The 26,467-nt window shown below is 33.0% G+C and overlaps 2 long non-coding RNA genes across 2 annotated transcripts in view; one reads left to right on the forward strand and one right to left on the reverse strand.

The window, feature by feature from the left end:
- Positions 1 to 26,467, forward strand: part of LOC140434367 (uncharacterized) — a 1,119,986-nt gene that overhangs the window by 1,019,941 nt on the left and 73,578 nt on the right. The window lies entirely within an intron of this gene.
- LOC140434369 (uncharacterized) overlaps positions 1 to 26,467 on the reverse strand; it is a 48,314-nt gene that overhangs the window by 9,259 nt on the left and 12,588 nt on the right. The window lies entirely within an intron of this gene.

Genomic DNA, 26,467 nt, shown 5'->3' on the forward strand with positions numbered 1-26,467 from the left:
GGTCTATCAAAGTACTTAGCTAACAAACGTCTGTCTCAAAAAACTCGTATAAGGCTGTATAGAACACTGATAGTCCCCGTTCTCACATATGGATCAGAGGCATGGACGCTAACGAAAACAGATGAATCCGCTCTATCCATTTTTTAAAGAAAGGTGCTACGCAAGATATTTGGAGCGGTCTGTGAGAACGGAATATGGAGGCGTAGATACAACTTTGAACTGCAGAATATCTACAAGCATACGTTTGGTGGTAAAGATATTACCACTATAATTAAGCGAAACCGCCTGCAGTGGGCAGTACATGTAGCCCGGGCCTCTGAGTCAAACATGATAAAAAGATTCTAACAGCGCAACCCGTTGGAATGAGAAGACGGGGTAGACCAAAGCTGAGGTGGATGGACGGGGTAACACAAGATGCCGAGATCGGAGTCGGCAACTGGAAAATGCAAGCGAGGGGCAGAATAGAATGGCGTAGAAAGCTTGAGAAGGTCAAGGGCTGTAGCACCAAGATGATGATGATGATGATAATCAGTTAGCCATTCTACATGATTCAAAAACTCTCTTTGTCTATATTTACTTTACTTTTAAAAGTCAATACCGTTTTGGTTAATTAAATTTTTGAAGAATGGCTACTGAATGAAGCATGTAGAACTGATTATAACGCAACAACAATTACAGTAAAAATTTGCATGCGGTTTCCATTCTTCAGCCTCGATATGAAGATGACATAGGGACTTATGGGAAGAGCTAAGATTTCCGGAGTGGAAAACGAAACATCAAACATTAGTTAAAAAATATGTAATTTTTATTACAGTCAACTGGCTGAATCTCATATAAACATAATAATTTTACTTATGACATGTCACAAGAAAACAGTTTCAGAATCCTTTTAGATAAATATATCAAATTTCAAAATTTGCTTTCTGAAATAATTTTTTATAAAACATAAAAAATAATTAGTTAAAATACCTAAATAAATACCTAAATCTGTTTAAAATGCATACACCTGGCAGCACGGTCACGCGCGCACCACCGTCGTCGACTTGGGAAACATTTTGCTCCCATTGATTTTACGATTATTTTACTGCTCGTAAAAATCTAAGTTATAGCTTGTTTATGTTTATTACTGTTTAGTGGTAATAAACGTTGGATTTTGTTACAATGCATGTATCCCCAGACCTATGCCAACCTTCCATGAGTTGAGTGTGATCCCATCAACGTCAGTTTTATTGACGGCTTTGATGGCCTGTTTATTATCCCACCTTATAAAACCGAATTATATTATTATTTTATGAGGATTTTATTGTTGAATACGGTGTTGGTAATTTGCCACTGGATGAGATAACTTTTTGCAGCAGATATGAAAGGTAACTACATAAAAAATGTAAATTAATGAAGATATTTTAAGAGGAACATAACATTTTAGGTTATATGAAGATGTCTAAAAGGAGTTTTTATTATTTTTATTTGGATTTTTCAGCAGAGAAATAAAAATGTTAACGGAGCAATTGGGGTGGTGACTTTAAATTAAATAAATATCAAACATTTTCTTTTTCTCGTTCACAAGAGTGTTAAAATACTTGTCGTTGGCACTTACAACAGTTTCCCGATGCACTTCTTCATATAAGCGATTTACAATCACTTATATGAAGAAAGAAAAACTTCGCACGAAGTTTTATAATGGTCACTTAATTCCTGAGATTTGGTTTCCAACACCAATGAATTCGGACGCCTTTTCTTGTAAATGTCAGATTCCCAAAAGCGAGGAGGCTTCTATAGTCTTCAAATAGGTAAAATATTAAAATAAAATAAAATATGCTGCACTAGCAACTAATGGTGACGACGACGACATGTTCACTCAAAGGCCGCTATTATACTAGGTAACTGGTGGCGCAACTAGTTGCGCCTCCAGTACTTATATTAAAAAATTAATACTTTTAGTAGTGAATACTTAGTAATGAATACTTAGCTAATATTGATTAATTGAGAATATAATATCAAACGAGTCGTTGCTTCTTCTTGCCCTTTTATAAAAAAAGAAAAGGAGAGTGAGAAGGATTCGAAAATTTCATATACATACAGTATATGTTATATTACATTGTATATATGTTATTATACGTTATATACATTACATTATTGTATTTATTATACGTTATTTTCTGAACTATATGGCGACGAAGTAAAATTTTTTCCGTATTTTCGCATGTTAAAATCGTCATTTTTTTGAGCTCTTTGAGTACATTAAAGATGACATACGTGGTATTGATACAAAAATGAGGAAATGTATTCCACCTGACGAAAAACTGGTAGTGACTTACAATATTTTAAAATTTGATCTTAAATTTAATGGGCTAGGTTTGCTCAGCTTTCTTCAATTCTAAATAAAAACTATGTTTATATTTGCATGTAACTAAAAAATCAACTGAAACATGGGTGAACAATATAACAATAGGCAATCCGCTAAAAGGCAAATCTGAGGTGACCTAAAAGTGGCCAAAGGTTCGTTGAAAACTGTGGCCTGGAGCACACGAGGAGAGGGCGTGTTTTTTATAGAGGAGCGCCTGTCGTATCCATTGAAGCAGTTGCAGGAGCGTGAGAAGTTCGCAAACATAGTGGATACCCACCTTATATCGTTTTAATCAGTTGCTATCAACAAGTCCTCACAGACACTTCCTCTAAGGGGGATCTCTAAGCATCCTCAGTAGAGTCCTGCCTTAACATGTTGCTAATTCTGTTTATAACTTAAACATTCTAGTTTTTTAACAGCAAAGATGCAATTTCAAATTCAACTAGGTACATTTAAAGGGTTTTTATCCATGTATTTAGTGGCTCCAAACATCCAGTAAGTATTAAACCCTTTTTTGTTATAACCTTGGTTAAAATTTCAACTTTCACGTTTGCTTTAATTAAAGTGGTAATACTTATTTTAAGATAGCACTGATGAAGGAGTAGTTATTCCGAAAACGTTCTCTGATGTCGTGCGATAGAGTTTTTTTTAAATTAATATATCTTTTATAAAGGAATTTTTTAAATAAAAAATTTTGTGATTCATGGTATACAGCCAACTACAGAAATTCAGTTTGCTTGTGGATTTTAATTTCTAATATTTTTTAAGTAAGTCTGTATCTTTTTTGAAATATGATGCAAAAGGAACCTATTGGTTTTAGTAAATTCCATCCAGCTTCTTGGATTTTAAATGTTGTTCTGTCACAGAAGAAAATAAGGTCAGTTTTAATTTCAACTGCGTGCTTTATCATAAAAAACGTCCAGTTCGGTCTAGTCGGAGGAACATCTAAAACAACTCCTTTTGGGTTGTTAATTCTGACGGTCTTGCAAACGGCATGAGGCTTGCAGATTCATATCGTAATCTCAATTGTCCAGATATTTTTATTTTTTTTTTTTAAAAGGCTCTAATACTGATAACTTATATTATAAATATTTTTAACTTGCAAACATAATACAGATAATTATATAATTTGAATGACCAAATCATTCTGATAATAATAAAACTGCGGTTTTTGTGGTAGATGCGGGACGTCCCGCGGGACATAGTACGAGACGGATCCCGCGTGCATCCCTACAGCTTACAGAGAAATAGCTGAAAACATAGATTTAGAAGCTAGTGTCGACACAAAGACTTGAGTTAAGATAATAATTTCGAAGAAATTCTTGAAACTCTGAAACTTGAGACTCTGAGTTTGCGAAGTGTAGTCATCGCGATTTTCCTATATCTGTTACCAATGCTGTAATATAATATCAATACAACGTTGATCCAGGTGGTCCCACAAAAAATGCTCATTGATTTTCGTTTACAGAAGATTCTGGTTGATTCTGAAGTTGATATTTCTGATGAAAATAAAAGTGGCCCATATTGTTAATTCCGTAAATTTTTTCCAATGATTTGCTACAAAATAATTTGGTAGAGACCAATAATTCGTATGCATACAAAATATCATAGAAAACAGTTCTAAACAAAAGTTAAAAACCTGAAGAGATTGTAACGATGACATTATGTTTCCTAAGGTTGTGTTTTTTACAAAGTTAATAAAAAGCCTATTGAAATAATGTATTTTTCGAATACTCGTAGATCTGCATTAGATACTCCCACATTCGGCAAAATTATGAGTGAGGGGTGGCTGTTCCTTATAAAAAAATTTACATTTTATTAGCGAGGAGACCACTGAAATCCATGGCAAAGCATATAAAGTATGGCCAGTAATAGACCACTGTCAAAATAAATTTGTTGAGTTATATATTTCAGAAAGAGACATTTCCCTACATGAAAACTTGTTACTATATAAAGAAAGATTATCATGGAAACAAAATATTCCCATGAAAATATCCTGTTTTGGTATAAAAATATTCACTTGTGAAAGTGACTTATCTTATATGTGGTCATTTTTATTTCTACACTGGAAAAGAGATTGTATATGTTCAAGAATTTATGACGATTTTTCAACATTCACAAGTTGTTCTGACTTCAAACCATTTGTGAATATGGTACTGCTTGATTATTGATAATATGTATTACTATACACCCATGGAATTGAAAAAGGTATTATTCGAGAGACAAATATGTTTTAAAAATTCAACGTTGTAAAACTATTAGGTAGTAGGTAAGAAGGGAAAGTTTTAGCAATAAAGTGGATGGATAAAAATACATACATATGTCATCAACCGTCCATGATGGACAAACAATCAATCAATCAATCAATCGCAAACAAAAACTATAAATTACAATGGAGTTTTACTTATAGAAGTTCTTCTAGATTCCATATTGTTTTTTAGTCAATTTCTTTTTGTGTTTCATTATTTTCATTTCTATAATATATCCTATTACTACAAAGTAGTCACGATCTGCATCCTCACCAGTACCAGATATTTGGAATTATTCTCCACTTGTCTCAAATTAAAATGTGAACTCTTTGATTTGATTTAATTGATCTCGATATTATGTATTACCTAATGTTTTTGAATTTAGAACTGATAGTAATGGAAAACCAGGAAAACCAAGTCCTAAAATACATACTCTTATATTTACAGAGAGAAATAAACTAAAATGTTATAATATAGAGGAAAAAAATGTTAAAAGAGAACATACAAAACACACACAATGTAGATGTGCGTAAAAACGTTGATTTTGTTTTAAGAATATACTTTAACACTTAAAGGAATGTGTCATTGTTAACCATAATACTCTATTTTACAACAATTTTATATGTATTTTATTATAAATTTTCCATCAAATATCTACCAAAAACTTTGGTAAACAAAATAAACCTGATCAATGGAAACTCCACCAGTTCCAAATATAAAGTCTATACCTTCTCCAATCTCTATGAAGATGTTCAAAATGGTTTACATCCAGAGTGGGGGGAGCTACCCAACCTGCTTTTGTATGGGCGTCTGCCTGTAAAACCCCGGCCTACCTAGGAACCATCTTTGCCTTTTGTCTGTTAGATTAGGGATGTTCCGCCTCTGTCTTTTAGGAGTGGTCTCCGATTTTTGGATTTCATGATTTCTCCACTAGAGTTTCAATGAATTGGTGTATTGTTTAAAATTTTCAAGAATATATTTTTTTTTAATATGTAACAAAATTGATAGACATCTTATTGTGTTTTTTAAGTGGATCAATTAAAAAATACATTCTAAATTAGTCTAAATTAAAAATTTTGGTGTTTTTAATGTTTATCTTTTAAATCTTCCGTCATTTTACCTGAGGACGAATGAAACATTAATAATCATTGATGTCTAGCAAAACCAAAACAAAAATTATGTAAAATATACCGAAAATTGCTTAACTGCTTTAATGTGTTAGAGGAGTCGATAACAACTTCTGTTTTATTAAAAAACCAATCTTATTGCAGCTAAGATATGTTTTAAGATAATCTGTAGTTCGTGTTGGTATTTGATGAACCAATATTTTAAGTTTACACGTATTTTAGATTTAACAAAACAAAAAACAAAAAAAAAACAAACTTCTCTATTATTTACGGAATTAGCAGTTACTTAAAACAAATTCAGTCAAGAATAAATAATTTATTTATTAAGCTCACTTGAAGGCCTAGGGCTGAAAGATTTAATTTTTTCTTACAATTACTATTACATATTATATATAATCCCAAGTCTACTACTATATACAATATTACATTTGTTTATATCAAACACTTAATATGTACTACACTTAATGTTCCTTATAGTCTTTCCATACATTTCTTCACCACTTCCTTCCATTGTTTTCTTTCCAGTTTACAATATTACTTTTTTTTAAGTCTTCATATACGCTATCCTTCCACCTCCTTCTTGGTCTTCCTATTCTTCTTTTTTGTATTGGTTTACGTTATAGAACCATTTTTGGCATTCTCGCCTTTCCCATTCTTTCGATGTGTTCTAAGTATCGGATTCTCTGTGCTTTGATTGCCGTCGTTATTTTTGGTTCATTATATAGTTCTTCAAGTTCCTTATTATTTCTTCTTCTCCATTATCAATCTATTTTCACGCCTCCATATATTGCTGGTTGTATTTTCCTCTCCCATATTTCTAAAAAGTCTATTTCTGATTTTTTAAGCACCCATGTTTCACATGCATATGAAGCTGTAGGTCTGATAAATGTTTTGTAGATTCTTATTTTTGTTTTTCTTGAGATATATTTCGATTTCATTATATATAATATGCCTGAGGAAATATCCGACCGAGTCGCATATAATATACTCCAAATCTTACCAAGTACTGAACAAGGTTTTAATGAAGGTGTATCGCAAGGCTTCTGAGGACCGACGAGTAAAAGAAAACGTCTTATATTCACTGCTGTATCTAAAAGTGTGTCATCTCAACTAGTAGAGATGAAATAGACACGATGGAAGAAGAGGTGGCCCAAAAAGTACTCCAAAATGAATGATTTTTTTGAATCCATATGCATATTTGTGGGTCGCGGAATCTGTATATGTCCCGAATCGGTATCAATGATCCTAATCAGGATCCTGCGTCTGAACCTTCAGAACAGTAATGGAGGTTTTCCACTAAACGGACATTTCAGTTTATGTTTTATTGGTCTTTTCTAGAACCTGAAAAACAAAAACAAAACTGGAACAAACTCGACGGTTTTCTTTTCATCAAGCGGCCTACATTTTGTTCGAGTTTTGCTTTTTTTTTCGGTCCTTTTCTGCATTAAGACTAGTAAAGCGACAGTAGCTTCCTAGCGAAACCCGAAAAACAAAACACGCAAATCTTCAAAAAATTTGCGAAAAATTACACTTTTGTCTTATTCTACATGAGTGTTTTTTATTTGTGTTTTGTCGGTTTAGTGGAAAACTGCCACAAGGAAGCTTCCACTGAACTTACTATTGATAAAGGACCATTCGATGTCGCTTATACAAGAGCGTTATATAAAGCGACCAGGGCCGACAAAAGGTTATTGGAAGATATATAAGTATAATAAGCCAATTGTCTCCAGTACAACCGGTCCAGAACTGAAGGCTTCTAGAACAAAAAGCTACAATGGCTGATCGCTTCTTTAAAAATAAATTCTGCCAAAGATACGAATTATTTTTGTGATTTTAAAGATGATGTTCCTGATGATCACTACTCCTGAAGTTTTTGGGAGTAATTTTAAGATTTTCAAAACAAGAAACTCGTGCAAAATCCTTATTAGGTAATTGATAAGAGTGAATTTGAAAGAAAAGTGGATTGCGAAAGCATGTAGTAGTTTATTTGTAAATATCTGATCTTGTAAATTATCAAAGTCCTTATGAATTTGAAAATTTTCAATGCGATTTGTGTCCCTGTTTTTTTTTCTACAATTTTGTTTTATGCTCCATCAAATATATTAATTCACCATTAATATAATGATTTATAAGTTATTTTTATTATAAAATATTAACGTTTAAGAACATATCTCAGAATAACCATAGATCTTTTGTCGGCGAAAATATTTTTTTCCGGCTGTTTTATTTTTTACAATCTGACAGAATATTTGTTGCTCCTTTATTTTTTAAGTGCGTCTATGTACTCCGAACGATTTATAGCGGAAAACACTTCCTCTTTTGTAAAATACTTGAGCGAACTTCAAAAATGCTAGATGGTCCTAGAATATATCAAAATGAAAAAGTGTTGGAAATGCATCTCTGAAGCGGACTTCATATTTTTCGTTTCTATTTCTGAACGTGAAAGCTTTCGGGCGTCGATGCCAAATGCTTTAGGTTCGTAAATAATGTGAACGTAGAATTTATTTGATGCAAGTAGTATACTATCCAAATTCTTGACGCGTCTTTAGTCAGTTTGATTAAAATGATAAAATATTGCCTGTAAGTTTAAAATAAATCTGAAAAAAGTTAAATGTATTAAGATATCAAATTAAAGGGGGATAACTAAAACACATGTTGTCTTTGAAATGTAAATGTTAAAAGGTATTAATAATTTTTTAAAGGAGGAAGTAATGTCAGATTCTAACCGCTACATGTCCATTTTCGTCTAATATGACATATATACTCTTTAGACATTACTCATCATAGTTCTCTTTGTCTTTATCACTTATGCGGGCTTCTCTAATTAGGGGAGGGTGGTATATAACGGGACAGTTTTCTATAATTTTTAATAACATTTTAAATTCTGGAGATATTTTATTCAATTTAGATACATAGGTAGGGAGTAAATATTCGTTTAAAATCTATTTTTTTTAATATTTGCTTTGATATTTTACGCAAAAAACTGACTGTTCCATTATGTACCCTATGTCCCATTGTATACCATCACTGGTATATATTGGGACGCTCTATGGTGCATATTGGGACATAAAACAATGTTTCTAAAATGGTTTATTATATTTCTAAATAATCAGAACAAAAGCAAAACCAACATATTCGATAAAAATTTAATTAAAAAGCAAAAACTTAAAATTGGAAATAACCAGAAATAAACCATATTCGGTAAAAAAAAAATAAAAAAATCAATATGAAGTACACTAAACTAACTAATAATTCATGTTATAAGAAGATAGATCATAATCAAAACTAAGCTTTTTCATAGATCTCTGCGTTCCTCCAAAAATTGCAGGTTTGGGTAACTTTTGAATTATTTGTCCTATTGTAACAGTGTCTTCGTCTCTTTCATCAGGGAAAATGAAGTTAGTTGAAGTAGTCTTGCATTTTTTTAAAAAGTTTATGAAATATTCTTCGAAAGATCATTGTCATAGTCATCAACTACTGCCTCTGCAATATCACTTTCGGAAGATGTTTCATCAAAAACCTTCCTTTTTGCATTGTGAGCAACTTTCTTCCGTGCTTGTTTTTCCTTTTCTTTCTGAATTTTCTCCTCCTCACTTCTCTTTTTCTCATCCATAAAAGGTGAACTAGTAAGAATTGTGGATTTAAGTTTAGGCCGGCCCTTCCTGATATTTTTTCTCTGCTCTGCCTTTGGGTAAGGTTTAACTTGCTCTGGCGAAAGAAATTCATCTGTTTGATTTACACCATGATTACTAGTGGAAGGCTCTGAATAATTTTGTGGCTTTTCATTATTGTCATCGGTCTATATGTTAGCTTCTAATGGTCTATCTGTAACATAAGAGCTTAGAAAGTCCTCCTCTTTGAAAATTTCAGAATCTACAGGTGATATTCCAGTTTTTCTAAATGACGACAAAATATTAGTAGGGGTAAAAGCTTTTGGTAGTATTTTACCCACAATACCGGCAACATCATAAATAGTAACAGGAACACCTGGATGGTTAATCATCCAATTATCAGTCTCTTTGTTATAAAAAGTCTTGAATGGACCTAGACATCCCACGTCAAGAGGCTGAAGTTTATGGCTGCAGTGAGGTGGTATTGTTAGTAATACTATACCATTGTCTTTGGAGTATTTCATAATTTTATAATCACAGTGAGCTTCGTGATTGTCCATGATTAGTAAAATATTTTTTTCTTTACTACATCTTGTAACGTCTACTGAATGTTTAAGAAAATTAAGAAAATTATCGGTCGTCATTCAACCAGTTTTGAATGCGGCCCCTTGAGATCCAACAGGTGCTCCATTTAACATATGGGATTTAAAATTTTGACGAGGAAATATAAAATAAGGAGGACAGTAATTTCCATTGGCACAAATCGCTATACACATTGTTACTAACGTACCTCGTTCTGCACTTGTTACTTTTCCCACTTGTTTCAGTCCTTTGGGTGCTATAATTTTTGGTGGTCTGTGCACCGTCGTGATTCCGGTTTCATCGCAGTTGAATATTTCGTTTGTTGAAAATTGATATTTTAACATAACACTTTTTAAATTATCGAAAAATGCCGATACGTTATGAGCATTAAAACTAGTAGCTCTGCTTGGGCTCGTTGCCACAGGTGTTCTTAATGTCAAGTTGCTGCGAATTCTAAATAGCCGCATCCAATCAATACCAGCAGATTTATTTTGCTTCCATGAGATTGGAATTCTTTTATTGTTTGCCACTGCATATTGGTACGCAAACTCACAAGTGGCTTTACAGTGAGTCCATGACAAAGCCTACGTGCTTTTATTAAATAATCAGCCAGAAGTTTTTCTTCTTCATCTGAGAATATCTGCGTAAAGCCATGATTCCGATTAAAATTAAAAGATTTTTTTTCATCTTCACTACATCCCTTAAATTTTGAAACCATTCTTTGCAAAGAAGATTTCGTAACTTCAAATTTGTCTGCTGCTGCACGTATTGACAATTCTCCAGCTACAACCATCTCACTGGCTTTTTTCATTTTTCTTATATACTCTTCATGATCTTGTTTACTTTTCTGAATGAATTTTAACTGATCCTTTCTACTGTGTTTTGGCATCTGTAAAAGAAAACGGGCGTTAAGTTGCATTAAGTTAAGAATACAACAAGATTGATTATCTAAATATCTTTTTCGTAAATACTAAATATACAAAGGAACATCAAATTATATTATGGTACATATTGGGACACGTCCCTGTATATACCACATACTAGTGTCCCACTAAGTACCATTACATTAAATTTATAAACATTACTATCAGTTTGCATAAATCGTTTTTAGGAAAAATATACCAATACACATACCTTTTACACTCTTTCCAGCACCTAACTGTGAAATTTCAGAAACTTTATAGTCTTGTTACGGAATAATAAGGCATACAAAAGAATAAAAAAGTTACTTTTCGTCTATGGAAACTTAACCGCAGCCATTAGAGGCATATACTAAGTCGGTAAATAGCAACCTGCAAGTCAAAAGAATTCTTCTATTGTTGGCTTTTAACGTTTAATTCAACTATATCTACTTTATCATAGATGGCGAGATATTTCAATTGACCCATTATGTACCACGTCCCAGTATATACCACCGTCCCCTACATATTTCCATGAGGTTCTATTTATACCAATATTAAATCCCTTTACAAACATGTTTTTTTTTAATCGTTTTACATCAAGTCATTTTTGCTATCCCTTTCAGGGATATTCGGCAATGCTTTGTAGTCTAACAATTAATAATTGAATATTTATCATTACTTGCAACACCCAAATTTTAGACCGTTAACTGTTGGGAAATTCCACGATTCCAGCGGCGTTGCTATTTCATTATGTTTTAGGATTGAGTAATTTTATTAAAAATTAATTCCATCGTGATGTCTGCGTAGGTACATTTGTAAGTAGTCCTGTAAAATTCTTACTTGCCTAAATCTTGACTTACTATTTCAGAAATATAGGTAGGTGACTTCCTACGAATACTTCTTTTTCCTGAATTAATTTCTTAAATCGACACATATCATTGAACAATGATCCGTGTTATCTAAAAACTTTAATGTCATTTTACGTCTTTACCATCTTATAGATACAGCAATAAGCTAACAGAAATACTACTTTCAATGGCTAAAATAAGGCTAAAACTCCCAAATTTGTATAAAGTAAAATAGACGAAATCAATAATTTTCTTAAAATGAACTTCGAATCGTTACAAAAAAAAACATTACATGGACCTTAACTATTGATATACGTAAAACGCTGCCGAAATTCCATTTTAACAGATACAATTAATTCAGGAATATCGTGCAGCGAAAAAAAGGAATTATTACCTTGAGAGACTTGGATACCGCCGAAAATCCAGTTACAATAAGTTCCAATAAGATCCAGTTACAGCTTGACAATAACAAATGCTTGACAAGCCTTTGTTAAAGGTTTATTGACAGAATTGCGAGCACTGTCAGATAAGGACTAGCGTCTAATTGCTGCTCATATTGGCGCGATACTGGTTTTCTACAAAATGGCGCCTTACTTTTATGTCGAAAAAAACTAGGGACTATTATGAAGACATGAACAGTGGTTAGAGATTATTCTCCAGGTCGTTGATATAGGGTCATAGTGTTGAATGCGTTGCATCTTATAGCCGCCTTGTTGAACGCATTCCAACGATGACAAATCAAAAATCCGTCAAGCAGAGTTGGCTACGAGAAAAACGCATTCCATTTACAGAGAGGATAAGGCCAAAGCAGAACTAATGACAATAATTAAGGAGCATCGTGATAAAAATCGTCAATATGCTGTCGATTAAATGGCTAGACTTCATGGTATTATTATTTTGACACCACCGTACCATTGCAAGTTGAATCCAATTGATATAAATTGGACTTAAATGATCGGACTAGAAAAACGTAATAAACCAGTACGGATCACATATATCCCAAAAATTGGAATAAAGCTATTGCCCATGTATTAAAAATACAAGAGAATACGGGCAAGTTGGATGGGATAATGGAAAATGTTATTCAAGGTGTAATAGTGAAGGTCGGCGTCAACGAGTGAGAAGACTTCCCATGGTTCCGGTGATTTATAAACTAAGCTGTAAGTAAAAAGTTTAATGTGTTAAATATCTCTCCTTCTGCCATATTAGAATTATCCGATGTAAGCGATCACCTCTGCGAAGGCTGTCAGATCTTCTACCACATGGAATAACTGTCTTGCATATGATATCTGAGTCCATTCACGAATATTTTTTAACCAAGAAACTTGTTGTCTCCCTACATCTCTATATCCTTCTATTTTGCCTTTAAGGATCAGTTGTAGTATTCTATATCGATTTCCCTTCACTATATATGTCCCAGATAAAACATTTTCTGCTGTTTAACAGTCTTTAGCCTCTGTCGTTGTTGAACCTACTTAGTACTTCCTCATTAGTTTTTCTTGCTGTGCAAGGTTTTTTCAGCACCCGTCTATGAATCCACGTTTTCTATGCTTCAAATCTATTCGTTCATACCAAATATGAGTTACCAAACCGTTCTTTATCTTAGTTCTAAACTGAGATGAATATTGCAAACAAATGTCTTCATTGTCATAAAAGTAGTTTTACTTATTATTGCTATTCTGCGTTTTTTAGATATCCTTATCGTCATAATATCTACATTTTTTATGCAAAATGGTTAAGACTGAATGGTTACTATTGTATATTTGTGTTAAGGATGCTAGGTACGATAACGACCGGCGGGCGAAACTGGTTTAAAAAAATTCAATCTTTGGGTTTGGTACAAGAATATAAGGATACAAATTCAGAAATTGGAAAATGGTTAAGGCATACGTTTGGTTTAACTTATTTAAATCCAGCAGAAGTTGAAGAATGCTTTCTTTATGATTTAATGTCATATAAACCTATAAACGCAACACTTGATATATATGCAGATTATTTACTGGAAAATTACATTTTCGATAGCGCTCTATTTCCACCACACATATGGTCTAATCAGAATCCGTCTATTGCGAGGACCACAAATGCCTGTGAATCCTTTCAGTTGAGATTTAATTCTTCTTTTTATTCAACACATCCTTCTATTTTTATTTTTATTGAAAAGTTAAAAGAATTTCAAGTAGACACTTATGTCAAAATAAATAGTTTACATATACCAGCAAAAATCAAAGATACTACTGTTAAGGCTAAATTGGCATTTTTGGAGAAAATGATGGATAAACTACGATCCCGACAAATACGTAGGTTAGATTTTATAAAAGCTGTATCTTATCATTCCTATAATAGCAAATAAATCATTGTATACAAGTATATTAACGGTAAAATGTACAAAAATTAGGTACTAGTTGTATTATATTTAGATATTATTACAGTTATAAAGAAATAAAATGCACATTACTTTTATTAAAATAAATAAATTAATTAATTATGGTATTTTATTTATGTCGCAGCTATATTTATTTGGTGTCGAATATACCTGTAAGATAAAAACGGGAATTGGGGCTGGTGTCGTCAGAGATTTGACCTCTAAAAATTATACAAACAAGCTGAATTTTGCTGAGAATATCAATTTTGGGACTCCAAAAAAGGTGCAAAAAGTTTGCCACTCCTATCCCTAAAACTTTTCTTGTAGAGGGAAAAACGGAAAATATCAATTTGCCAAGAATCTGTACGCTGTAGAAAAAAATGTTTCAAACAAAAAATGTAGCTTAGATAATTTTGAACAAAAATGTTTATTAGCACTTTTAGTGTAGAATTATTTGTTCTCTCAGAAATAATGCTTGAAGCGACCGGTGATTTTAAATGTCAGTTACGTGGTGAAATTATTTTTTAAATAAAATTTGTATCAAATCGACGGTAAAAATTGGATATCTTTTGATCAGAGTGTCAGAAGTCACTCTTTAAAATTGTTACATAAACAAACGTTGCGTAATTTTTGCCAGTTTTTATGATTCTCATGAGATTAATAATATTTATCACTTCCATTGATCGGTATTTATGGAATTTCCATTGTTAGACCCTAATATTCAAAACACAAAAATTTGATTTTGATTTTGAGTTTTGGCAACAAATAATATGATGCATTTATTAAGATAAGACTTGGAGGAACATTGGAAAAATCAGCTAATAGCTTCATGATATCACGACCTACATCATGTTAACGACTAAGAAGAAGAAGATAAGACATTTGAAATATGCCTAAAAAACGCCGAATTTAAACTTTCACATAACTATTTTGGTGTGGGGAAAACGATTTATAATGAAGATTTAATATAATGAAGTACCTACAGAGTTTAAAAAACCTTCTTCTTCTTAAAGTTCCATCTCCTATCGGAGGTTGGATATCATAACGGCTATGGTCACTTTGTTGGCTGCTGCTCTGAAAAGTTGTAGTGAACTACAGTTAAACCATTCTCTAAGGTTCTTCAGCCAGGAGATGCGTTTTCTTCCTATGCTTCTTCTTCCTTGGATCCTTCCTTGCATAATAATTCGCAGCAGCACATATTTTTCTCCTCTGGTTATGTGACCCAAATATTCTAGTTTTCTTCTTATTATGCTGTTCATAATTTCTAACTCCTTATTTAGACGTCGTAGTACCTCAGCATTGGTAATCCTTTGAACCCACTGAATTTTTAATATTCTTCTGTAACACCACATTTCGAACTCTTCTATTTTTTTTATGTGTTGTTTCTTCAATGTCCAAGCTTCCATTCCGTATAGTAAGTTAGAAAATATGTAACATCTAAGAGCCCTCAATCTGGGATGCAACTGAAGGTCTCTGTTGGTAAGCATTGTCTTCATTTTCACAAATGCTTGCCTTGTAGTTTTAATTCGGACTTTGATTTCTCTGCTTTGGTCATTTTTGTCATCAACCCAGGTTCCCAGATATTTATATGTCTCTACTTTTTCTATTTGGGTTTGCTCTATCATTAATCTTTCATTTCCATGTTGCGTTTTGAGACAATCATAAATTTAGTTTTTCTCTTATTAATTTTTAGTCCGTATCTAATGCAATAATCGTTAATTCTATTTACCAATTCTTGTACCTAGCGATTCCAGGGTATCTGCCATTATAACAGTGTCATCAGTGAATCTTATGTTATTTACTATTCTTCCGTTTACAGAGATTCCATCACCTGGTCCGCTATCGCTTCCTGGAATATGGCTTCACTGTACACGTTAAACAGTAATGGTGACAGAACACAGCCCTGTCTTACTCCTCTCTTTATATCTATATTTTCGGACTTTTGTTCTTCTATCTTTATATTGGCCTTTTGATTCCAATACAGATTGATAATGATTCGTAAGTCTCGTCTGTCTATATCTTTGTTTCTCAGTACTTCTATTAGTTTTTCATGTCGGACCCTGTCGAATGCCTTCTCGAAGTCGATGAAACAGGAATAAATATCTAGGTTCATATCTAAGCATCTTTGAGAGAGGACATTAAAAGCAAACAATGCCTCTCTCGTTCCCAGTCTCTTGCAGAACCCAAACTGAGTATCATCCATATCATCTTCTAGTTTTCTATATAATCTTCCATGAATCACCTTTAGAAATATTTTGAGGGTATGGCTTATTAGTGATATTGTCCTATAGTCTGAACAATCTTTGGCATATACTGTTTTTGGTATTGCTACAAAGGTGGACACCAACCATTCCTGTGGGATTTTTCCAGTTTTATATACATCATTAAATAGGTCCAAAAGTACAGGTAGAGTTTCATCGTCTAGACATTTCAGTAGTTCCGCAGGTATTTCGTCTGGACCTACAGTTTTTCCGTTTTTTGCGTTTCGTATTGCTTGTTCGATTTCCTCTATTATGATCTCTGGCCCCGTTTCGCTGTCGATTTCTTCCGGTTCTTGTCGATTATCCTCAAACAGATCTGTTATGTATGTCTTCCATTTTTTTAATTTCTCTTTAATTTCTATAATGATTTTTCCATTTGCGTCTTTCAGAAGGGCATCTTTCTTTTTTCTCAGTGTATTTGTCATTTCCTTTATTTTCTTATGCATGTTAAAGCTGTTTAGCATATGCCTCTATTTCACTGCATAGATTAGCAAGCCAGGTGGATTTGGCCTCTTTTATTTTCTTTCCTATCAATCTCTGTAGTTCCTTGTATTTTGCTTTACTCCTGCCTTTATGTTTCCTTCTTTCCTCCATTAGATCTAAGATTTCTGAAGTCATCCATCTCCGTTTTTTTCTTATTTTTGTCTGCAGTAGCTTTTCTCCTGCCTTTATTAAAGTTTCCTGTACCATGTTCCATTTGTCATTAACATCTGTTGTTTTTATCACGTCTTGTTTGATTTTCTTCAAGTTATCATTTATTTCTTGTTTTAAACTCTGACGTATAGGTTCTTCTTTTATCTTTGAGACATCAAACCGTGGTATATTTGTTTGTTTTTGGATCTTCTTCAATTTTATCTGCATTACGCCTACTAATGGATTATGGTCTGAATTTATGTCAGCTCCGGGGTATGAATGCATATTTAAAAAACCGACAACACACATTATTTTAATAATATGTATAATATTTATTATATTATATAATTTGCAAACATTAATAGTCCACAGTTTGGAATGCACATAACTTTGCTAAATCCATTAAAATTGTTTATTATCTTTTAATGGGACGTTTACCTAATCTAAATTGCAAATAAGACAGTTAACTATAAAACCAACATGCACTTATAAAGGTCACTGTCATTTGAACAAACTTAGGTGTCAAATGGGTTTATCAGGTCCATGGCACACTCGTATATTTTATAATAATAGACCGTTCTATTAGAATGAGCACTAATGTGATAGGTAACGTCCTCTAAATGAATACGTTACTCTAAAGAGAAGAAGATAAGTCTATTGGGTATATATGCATACGTTTTAATTCCCCGTTTTCCTCTTTCTAGAATATACGATATTCCGTTTATCAGTGACAGATTGTCTTTACTAGTCATTGCTCTGACTTCTAGCATTAATTCAATAATTTGTAGCTAAAGCCAAAAATACAATAATTGTAGTGTTTTTTTACAGATGTATTATCTCGTTTTTTTTTGACTGACTGATTGTAACACAGTACAATTCCTCTTAATCGGTTACCTCGGGACTACATGCCTGGCCGGTTAATCCGACGTGTACTTACAATATGTAATATAGAATATGTTCATTATGTGAGCATGTACAGCTGATTCCTAAAAAAACTGATACGACTTTTAGTAAGATTTGATCATTTTGAGCAGTGTATTTTATTGGTCTGACATTATATTATATTTATTATGGCAGAAAAATAATAATATAAACAAACTAACAACAAACAATTGATTATATATATATATATATATATATGTCAATTCATAAATTGTAAATTATTAAAGTCTAAATTTTGATATTATTTTAAATTCCTGCATTTTATAGAGTATATAAATGATAGTTTTTACATAAAATAGGGTTGTTGTTATTATTGTTATTATTATTAAGGAATAAAACGTACGACTTAACTCAACAACATCAAGCAAGAATTGTAACCAAATTAAAAGATAACTGAGCACTATCAGAGGCACCAAAAAATATTAACATAGGCAGAACAGCAGATAAGCATGTTTTTCTATTAAGAAAAAATGGAAGGAACAAGAAACTCGAAAGAAAGCAAGGGAAATATACTTAATTTATGTATGTAAAAATTAAATAAATATTTTGTAATATCTCCATCAGCATTAATAAGAGCTTGTAGTCTTCGGTCCATCCGCGTGAAAGGATTTATGAAATTGTCTTCTTCAGAGAGCTCTTCCCAATTATTTTGTATACCGTGCCACAGCTCTTCAGCATTTTGAGGTATAAAATTACGCCGATACAACCGTTTTATAATAACATACCGACTGTAGCTGGGCAATGGTAAGGTTTCGATGTTGTTATTCTAGAGCCACTGGTTTATTATATTTGCAGTGTGAACAGGACAATTATCTTGTTGGAGGATAAAATTATTTTCTGGATACAACTGTTGTACACTGGGAAACATGATGTTTTCGAAAATATTCAAATAAATCTGTCCAACAAACCTGCTATCAATACGCTATACCATTCCCATTACTCTAGATGAAATTCATCCCCATACATTGGCGCTAAAATGACCAGCGGCTCGATATCTATCAATACATAGAGGATTAAATCTATTATTATCTGGTCCATACACCCCAATTTTGCCCTTTTTAGAAGATTTAGAAGAAACATTTTCTTATCTGTAAATATTACCCTGTCCCAAAAATCTTGATTTTGTAGCTGATGGTTTAAAGCAAATATAAGTCTTGATAGCTTCTGTTGTGATGTAAGAGCTTATTTTTTTGCTGCAGTTCGATATCTAAGACGCGATGCTTAATTCTGCACTAAGTTGTTGTCTTTCTTCCCGAAGACTGTGACATAATTCTTGCAGTTTTCGCATCTTCAAAAGGATTCTCTTCTAATCTCTTCAAAAGCGTACGATTTTCATAAGCGGTAGATATTTTTGGTCTTCCAGAACCTTGATTTCTTTCGAGAGTTTGTTGTTCTTTCCATGTTTTATGAATATTAAAAACTGTTGTTCTGCTTACGTTAAAATATTTTGCTACGGCAGATAGTGACTAATCTTCTAATTTGGTTAAAATTCTTGCTTTTAATTCTTTGCTAGCATGTGGAGCCATTTTTTGAGGTTGACCAGAACAAGTTATCTGACAAATGTTAAGATTTGGCAGTGACAGTGACAGTATGTAAATAATAAGTATGTTTCTCCTTTAAAATACTATCCGTATCAGTTTTTTTAGGAACCAGCTGTACATAATGTATGTATTTCTTTTAAGATAAAAAAGTTATATTTCTGAGGTTAATAATACATTATTGTAGAGAATATTGCCCTACATATGGCGCAATTTTACTTTAAAATAAGTTTATGTTGACATTTCGTCCTCTAAATACAATACATTAATAGTTTCAGAACAATATTACTTTTTATGTTGACTTATGTTAATGCAATTTCGGCTTCTGCATGGGAGTTCTCAAGTTTTCTCCTCTGAACAACTAATCATCAGTTATCAGCTGCTATCAACAACTTCACAGACACTTCGTCTAAGGATTAGCAACCTGCAGTGGATCTATTCCTGTTGTAACTTAAACATAGTTTATAATTTAAAAAAATGTAACTCAAAGTTAATCTTCAAACATGTACTTACAGATAGCACTGATGATGGAATATTAATTCCGAAAACGTTCTGTGATGTAGCCCGATAGGGTTTTTATTATTATACCTTTTATAAAGGAACTTTTTAAATAAAATTTTTACTAATTTTGTCACATACATGGCAGTCATGATGAGTGGTGGATCATTATCTGACACTAGAACTGTTTGTGACTAAAGTTTACAGTTGTTAAATGTTTTTAAATTTGGAACAAACTTTAAATTAGACTACACTTGGACCAAGTCTGAATTCATCCACGCTGATTTTTAAGACTGATAATATCGGAAGGGAGAAGGGATTCAAGCGGTTAAGCAGACTTGGCAATAATGAAAAGAGAAATTTTATTTATCCCCCCTGCATTTGAACAAATGGCCACTATCATGCATTCCTTGTTCTATTAAAGCCAGATGCATTTTGTTCATGATTCCCTAGAAAGTTGTTTCTGGTAACATTTTAATGTTTAGCCCTGTTTTGTCTATATTATAAACTTGTTCAGAAGATATTTTTCTGCTTTAACCATTTGATCAAACTAAATCTTGAATTTTGATGCACTAGAGTATCACCAGACATTTTTATCACCAGAAATTACCAAATTATATCACCAGAAATGAACCATGTCGTTGCATTCATCGATTAAACCAACCACCACTTGCCACAAATTCGCCTCCATCCTTAATCTTCTGGTGAATAGCCAAAGCTTTTTCATAGTTTTCATAATTTTTATAAATCGTTAGTGTACACCCACAGTCATACTTAGACCATAGGGACTTACGAATAATAACAAACCTCTACTGGAATCAAAGAGCACAAATCGTAATCGATAACGAACCCAGTCCAGAAATTGAAATCAGGAGAGGAGTTACGCAGGGATGTATTGTCTCCATTACTATTTAATGTATATAGTGAAGCCATTTTTGAAGAAGCATTACTATCTCAAAGTGAAGGAATAATCATTAACGGAAGATCTATTAACAACATAAGATATGCAGATGACACCGTAATTATGGCAAGCTCTGCTGAACAACTCCAATTACTGCTAAACAACTCCAATTACTGCTAAACAAAACAAACAGTTTCTGTGAAGAATATGGACTAAAAATGAATATAAAAAAGACCAAATACACGATAATAACAAAGAAAACAAATATACCGACAAACATTCATTTGAGAAATGTACCGATAGAAAGGGTTGATAAATACAAATACCTAGTAACCTGGATTTCAGACAATAATGATCGAAATAGCAAGAAATGCGTTTGTAAAAATAAAAACAATTCACTGTAAGAAAGACCTTAGATAAAAACTGAGAGTAAGAGCACTAAGATGCTACGTGTTTTCGATACTGCAATATGGACTTCAAAGCTGGACATTAAAGCAAGAACACATAAATAAGTTACAGTCCTTTGAAATGTGGTGTTACAGGAGGATGCTTAGAATAGCATGGACACAGAAGAAAACTAACACGGAAGTATTGCAAGAAATGGGCAAAGAATGCGAAATAATAAATACAATAAAAATAAGAAAGTTACAATATCTGGGACACGTAATGCGAGGACAGCGATATGAACTGCTAAGGCTGATAATACAGGGAAAGATAAGAGGAGGAAGGAGTATAGGAAGAAGGAGAGTGTCATGGTTGAAGAATTTAAGGGATTAATTGGTTTAAATGCAGTTCTATAGAACATTTCAGAGCAGCAGTAGATAGAGTAAAAATATGATGATGATATCCAACCTCCGATCGGGAGACGGCATTTAAAGAAGAAGACACCCACAGCAGAAACAAACTAAACTGATCAAAACGGCAAAATAAATAAGCCTATCTATTAACGATAACTTCGTTCATAGTTTATGTTCTATTCGCCGGGATTTTCCCGTAACAACGGGGAATCTCAACCGAGTCACTTAGCCGCGCCGGTTAATTTTATTACATTGTCGTTCCTATTTACAAGCCATTCAGTCTTACAGTCTTTCCTTCTTAATTTGCTTGAAAGTATGAAGTAACCAGTTCTATTTTGATTTTTTAGTACTAATTTGATTATATCTCTTCTTAGCCAAAACTTTATGGTTAAAAAAACAGAAAAATCAGCCAAAATGTCATAAAACTCATAGATATTATAGATATTATCAAGATATGCCGTAGTGGAACTGAACACTTAACGTCAACACGACATGATCGAATAAGCAAATATATAGCAGGAAGAGATACGCTCCTTTCACACACTAAGAATTTGAACGTGCGATGGTTTGAACGCACGATGACATTCCAATAGTGACTCAAGCAATAGCATGGTACCTTTCACATTACACGGCGGTTGAGACGTTCGGTGAAATCGCCGTGTGTAGGCCGTCCACTGCCACTACAAACAGACGGCGCCGTGTCGTGCTTACGACCCTAGTAGTATACGTGACTTAATGCATCCTTTTACATGATACTGTCATTCAGTCGCACGAAGGTACCTTGATGGGTTGTTTGGTATATTTTTTATTTACACTTTGCGGCTGTTAAGTAGGTGATGAATATGATTCTGAATGAATGAATCTGAAATTAATAGTGAAATATTAATAACATTGGTTGAAGCGAGACCTGTTCTTTGGGACAAAACAATAGAAATATAAAATAATGAAACTTGACGAGAAATGCTTGGAATGATGTGTGTAGTGCACTTTACAGTGAATTTGAAAAACTAGGTGATAATGAAAAAAACGCATTTGATAAGTACAGCAAAATTATTTGTATTTCTGATAACAACAATTAAAATTCTATATTATAATACATTTTATTTTACATAGTTGCAATTAACGTTGAATATACAGGGTGTTCCATAATATGTGTGAATATTGTGCTTAGTGTTCGAAAGTCAAACGAATATACACAAAACATTGCCTCTTTATTGAGTTAGGTACAGGTTCAATGTTAAAAAATAAATACAATTCTTTTTATTCAGTTCATAACCCTTTTTTAGATATAAACCGAAATATTAATAATTACGCACAAAAGCGAAACACCCTGTAAATGCTATAGTCTATAATATGGCCGACTTAAGGTAATATTGTAGTAATATGTAGGTTTTAGATAAATTATATTTTATTCATTTGCCAAGAAAGGCTTCTAACGCTTGACATAAAATACTGGCATAGAATGTGTCGTACGTTGTTAGCTGCCAGACCTCCTCGTGTTGTAGGATCGGTAGGAATATCTTCAAGTCCAACGATCGATGTAGTATCTTCAACCAAGTAACCGACGGCAACCAGGCGGCGCAAACAAGTGGATGAAGTAGAGTTAAAAATTTTAAAGGCGTTGGAACCGAAAGCCCCTGAAAAACCTTACCCGAACATGGCATTTTTTCAAAGTTTGCTACCCCATTTGAGCAAGTTTAGTGGGGAAGAAATACTTGAGTGCCAGATGGCGGTTCTTCAAACCATATCAAATATAAACAACAAAAAAAGGGTCACTGGCCATCCTCTACAATCCAATGTAGACACTAACTACTGGCGTTCCTATCCCAGTTACTCTTCCTATTCACAACTATCCTTTCACAACCATTCCTTTTCACAACATCAAGCCCAACAATATTTTCAACCAACAAACACTACATAATTTCTTTTTTTCATTTATGGTTCAATTTAATAAATAAATAATTAAATAATTTTAATAATTTTTGATATAACTGTTTCATTTTCACAATAAAACCATTGAAACACCACGAATTACAATCAACTTATTTTAAAACATCTAACAGCCAACATTTCCACGGGTTGAATACAGTTTCTCATTTTTATATTTTGACGCTGAATGACTTCTTTCAGTCGACCATGTAGTTCGTCAAATGATGAAATTGACATACGGAAATAATTGAAAAATTTTAATTCATCTTTCCTTAAATCTTCAAATAATGTGACAAACATCCCAACATCGTATCTTTTTGCATTAATAGGATGGATCCAATGAATTCGGTCATTCTTATTTCTCTTTTTTCGACGATAGAGTAACCACAACGCTATAATTTGATTTCGCTCCATATATACACTGCACCATTTATTTTACGAAATTATATTTAGTGTTATAAGGTAAACGACTCGGTTAAAACTGAAGTACGGCAGCAGTGACGCCTTGTGTGAAAGCACAATCAATTCTGAACGTGCGTCAAAACTACCGAACGTCAAAACCACCGAACGTTCATATTTTTAGTGTGTGAAAGGTGCGTTAGACATTGTGTTAGTACCTATAGAATATATAGGCATTTTTTTATCTTACTTAATATTTATCGTAAGCTGATTTATATATTAATCAAATACTAAAACTTCATAGTTAAACACAAATTTATTAGTGTGCTCGTATTAAAATATCAAATATCATAAAAAGTACATAAAAAGAGCTGTTTGCATATATTATTTGATAGTATTGGCTACATAAGATTTACCGACATTGCAAACTTCATGTAGCATTATTACTATCAAAGTACAAAAAGGTATCGATTTCCGTTCAAACATATGCGGTTTAATATCCCCAACTCATACTTCACCCTAAACACACTGTCCCAGAAATTATAAATTCAAAATACCATCCATAAATTCCGTATGATCTTTATCGCCGCTACCTACCTTCCGAAAAGATCTTATTTTCTCCCCTTAGACATGTTCCGTATGTTTGTAAAGGTTATAAATAGATAATAATAATATACGAAATGAGAACGAGGCCCTTTTCGCTTCGGCACAGGTTTATAAACGTGCTATTCTGGTCTATAAACGGAACATAACATGGAAACGTTGCGAGTTAAAATGGCGACCGAGAACTCCCTTGTGGTTCAGATCATCCTTTCGATTTCGTATACAGCTCCGAAATGAACTTATATAGCTAGTCGGGAACGTATCGAAAGGGGGTTTCAATACCTTGACTTTAACTCCAACATGTATATCTTTTTTTCGTAAGATTTCTCCACTAACAAAATGGTATGTGAAAATCAACAGAATGGGATGAAAATCCTCTTTAAACTTTATAAGTAATATACTTCTAAACTAGTTTCGTAGGAAACTTCGTAATTAGAATTAATTATGTGCTAATATTGTTTTCTAATTTTCCATCGAATTATGTAAAATTCTCTCTAACAATTGTTACGGCGATAATGGCGTCTTTCTCGCTGAGTTGATCATTAATATCAGTAGACATACACGGCTACAGTCGTGTTCAACTACAGAACTTAATTAAAAACTAAACAAGGCACACTTTTCTATATAAGGTGAAATAAGACCAATGGAAAGCAGCAGCGGAAGAGCTTAGACAATATTGGATATTAGAAATTGATAGGAGTGAACACAAAGTACTAGCAAAAATAAGAGTGAAAATAATACCAAAACATTTTCCACAGGAAATTACCGAGGAAAAATTCAATGTAGAATCACCGTGGAACGACTTTACAAGAGAAATGTACCAAATGAGGCTACCACAGAAGATACAGCTGAAACAAATAGACTACATCGAAGACATAAACGCGAGCTGGGAGAAAATTAAAAACAACATTGAAGAAGCAGCAACAGAAGCTCTAGGAAAATGCAGTCATACTGAACAAAAGAAACAACAACAATATACCATGGTTCAGAAAAGAAATAAAAGAGAAATGTAAAGAAATGTAAAGAGAAACGAGAGGCCTACACGAAGTACAAAACATCAAATACTCCAGAATCCCGAGACATCTATAGAAGAATTCGAAATGAAACAAAGCAGTTCTTTAGAAGAACAAAAAATGAACACTGGAAACATTTTACAAAAAAGATGGAAAGGTACTGATACGGTACACAAAAATAAATATGGAGATTCATAAGAAACGAACGAAAAGAAATAGCAGAATTGAAGAAATACAATAACATACCAGCAAAGGAATGGGGAAGATACCTGACGGAACTGTTTAAATGAAAGGAAAATAATAATCAACACAATAACGTACCTGAATTAAGACACGAAATAGAAATCAGTTTTCAAGATGTAGAGATAGCCATAAATTTACTCAAAAATAGAAAGTCACCAGGACCAGACGGAATAACCAACAAGCTTCTAAAATACGGAGGAGAAAGTATAACCCTAGAAATGACAAAACTTATACAAAAACTAATATATCACTGCAAGATACCAGACACATGAGGAAACAGCGTAATGATACCAATGTTCAAGAAAGGAGATAAAGAAGACCTCAACAATTATAGAGGTATAAATCTACTGAACATCGCACTTAAACTTACCACAAAAGTCCTAACCAACAAAATCAATACATTAACAACTTTATCAGATGAACAACAAGGATTCAGATCCCGAAGATCCTGCGTGGATACTGTATTTATACTCTCAGAGGCCATCGAGTACAATAAACCAGCATATCTATGTTTTATAGACCTGACAAAGGCTTTCGATCGCATCTAATTCGAAGACGTCTTACACCTACTGTATAAAAGAAACATACCAATCAATATTATACAAACCATCGAAAACATCTACTTCCATAATCGAATACAGACAAAGATAAATGAAAAACTAACACAGTGTATACCAGTACA

This window comes from Diabrotica undecimpunctata, chromosome 2, assembly GCF_040954645.1.
Source record: "Diabrotica undecimpunctata isolate CICGRU chromosome 2, icDiaUnde3, whole genome shotgun sequence".
NCBI lineage: Eukaryota > Metazoa > Arthropoda > Insecta > Coleoptera > Chrysomelidae > Diabrotica > Diabrotica undecimpunctata.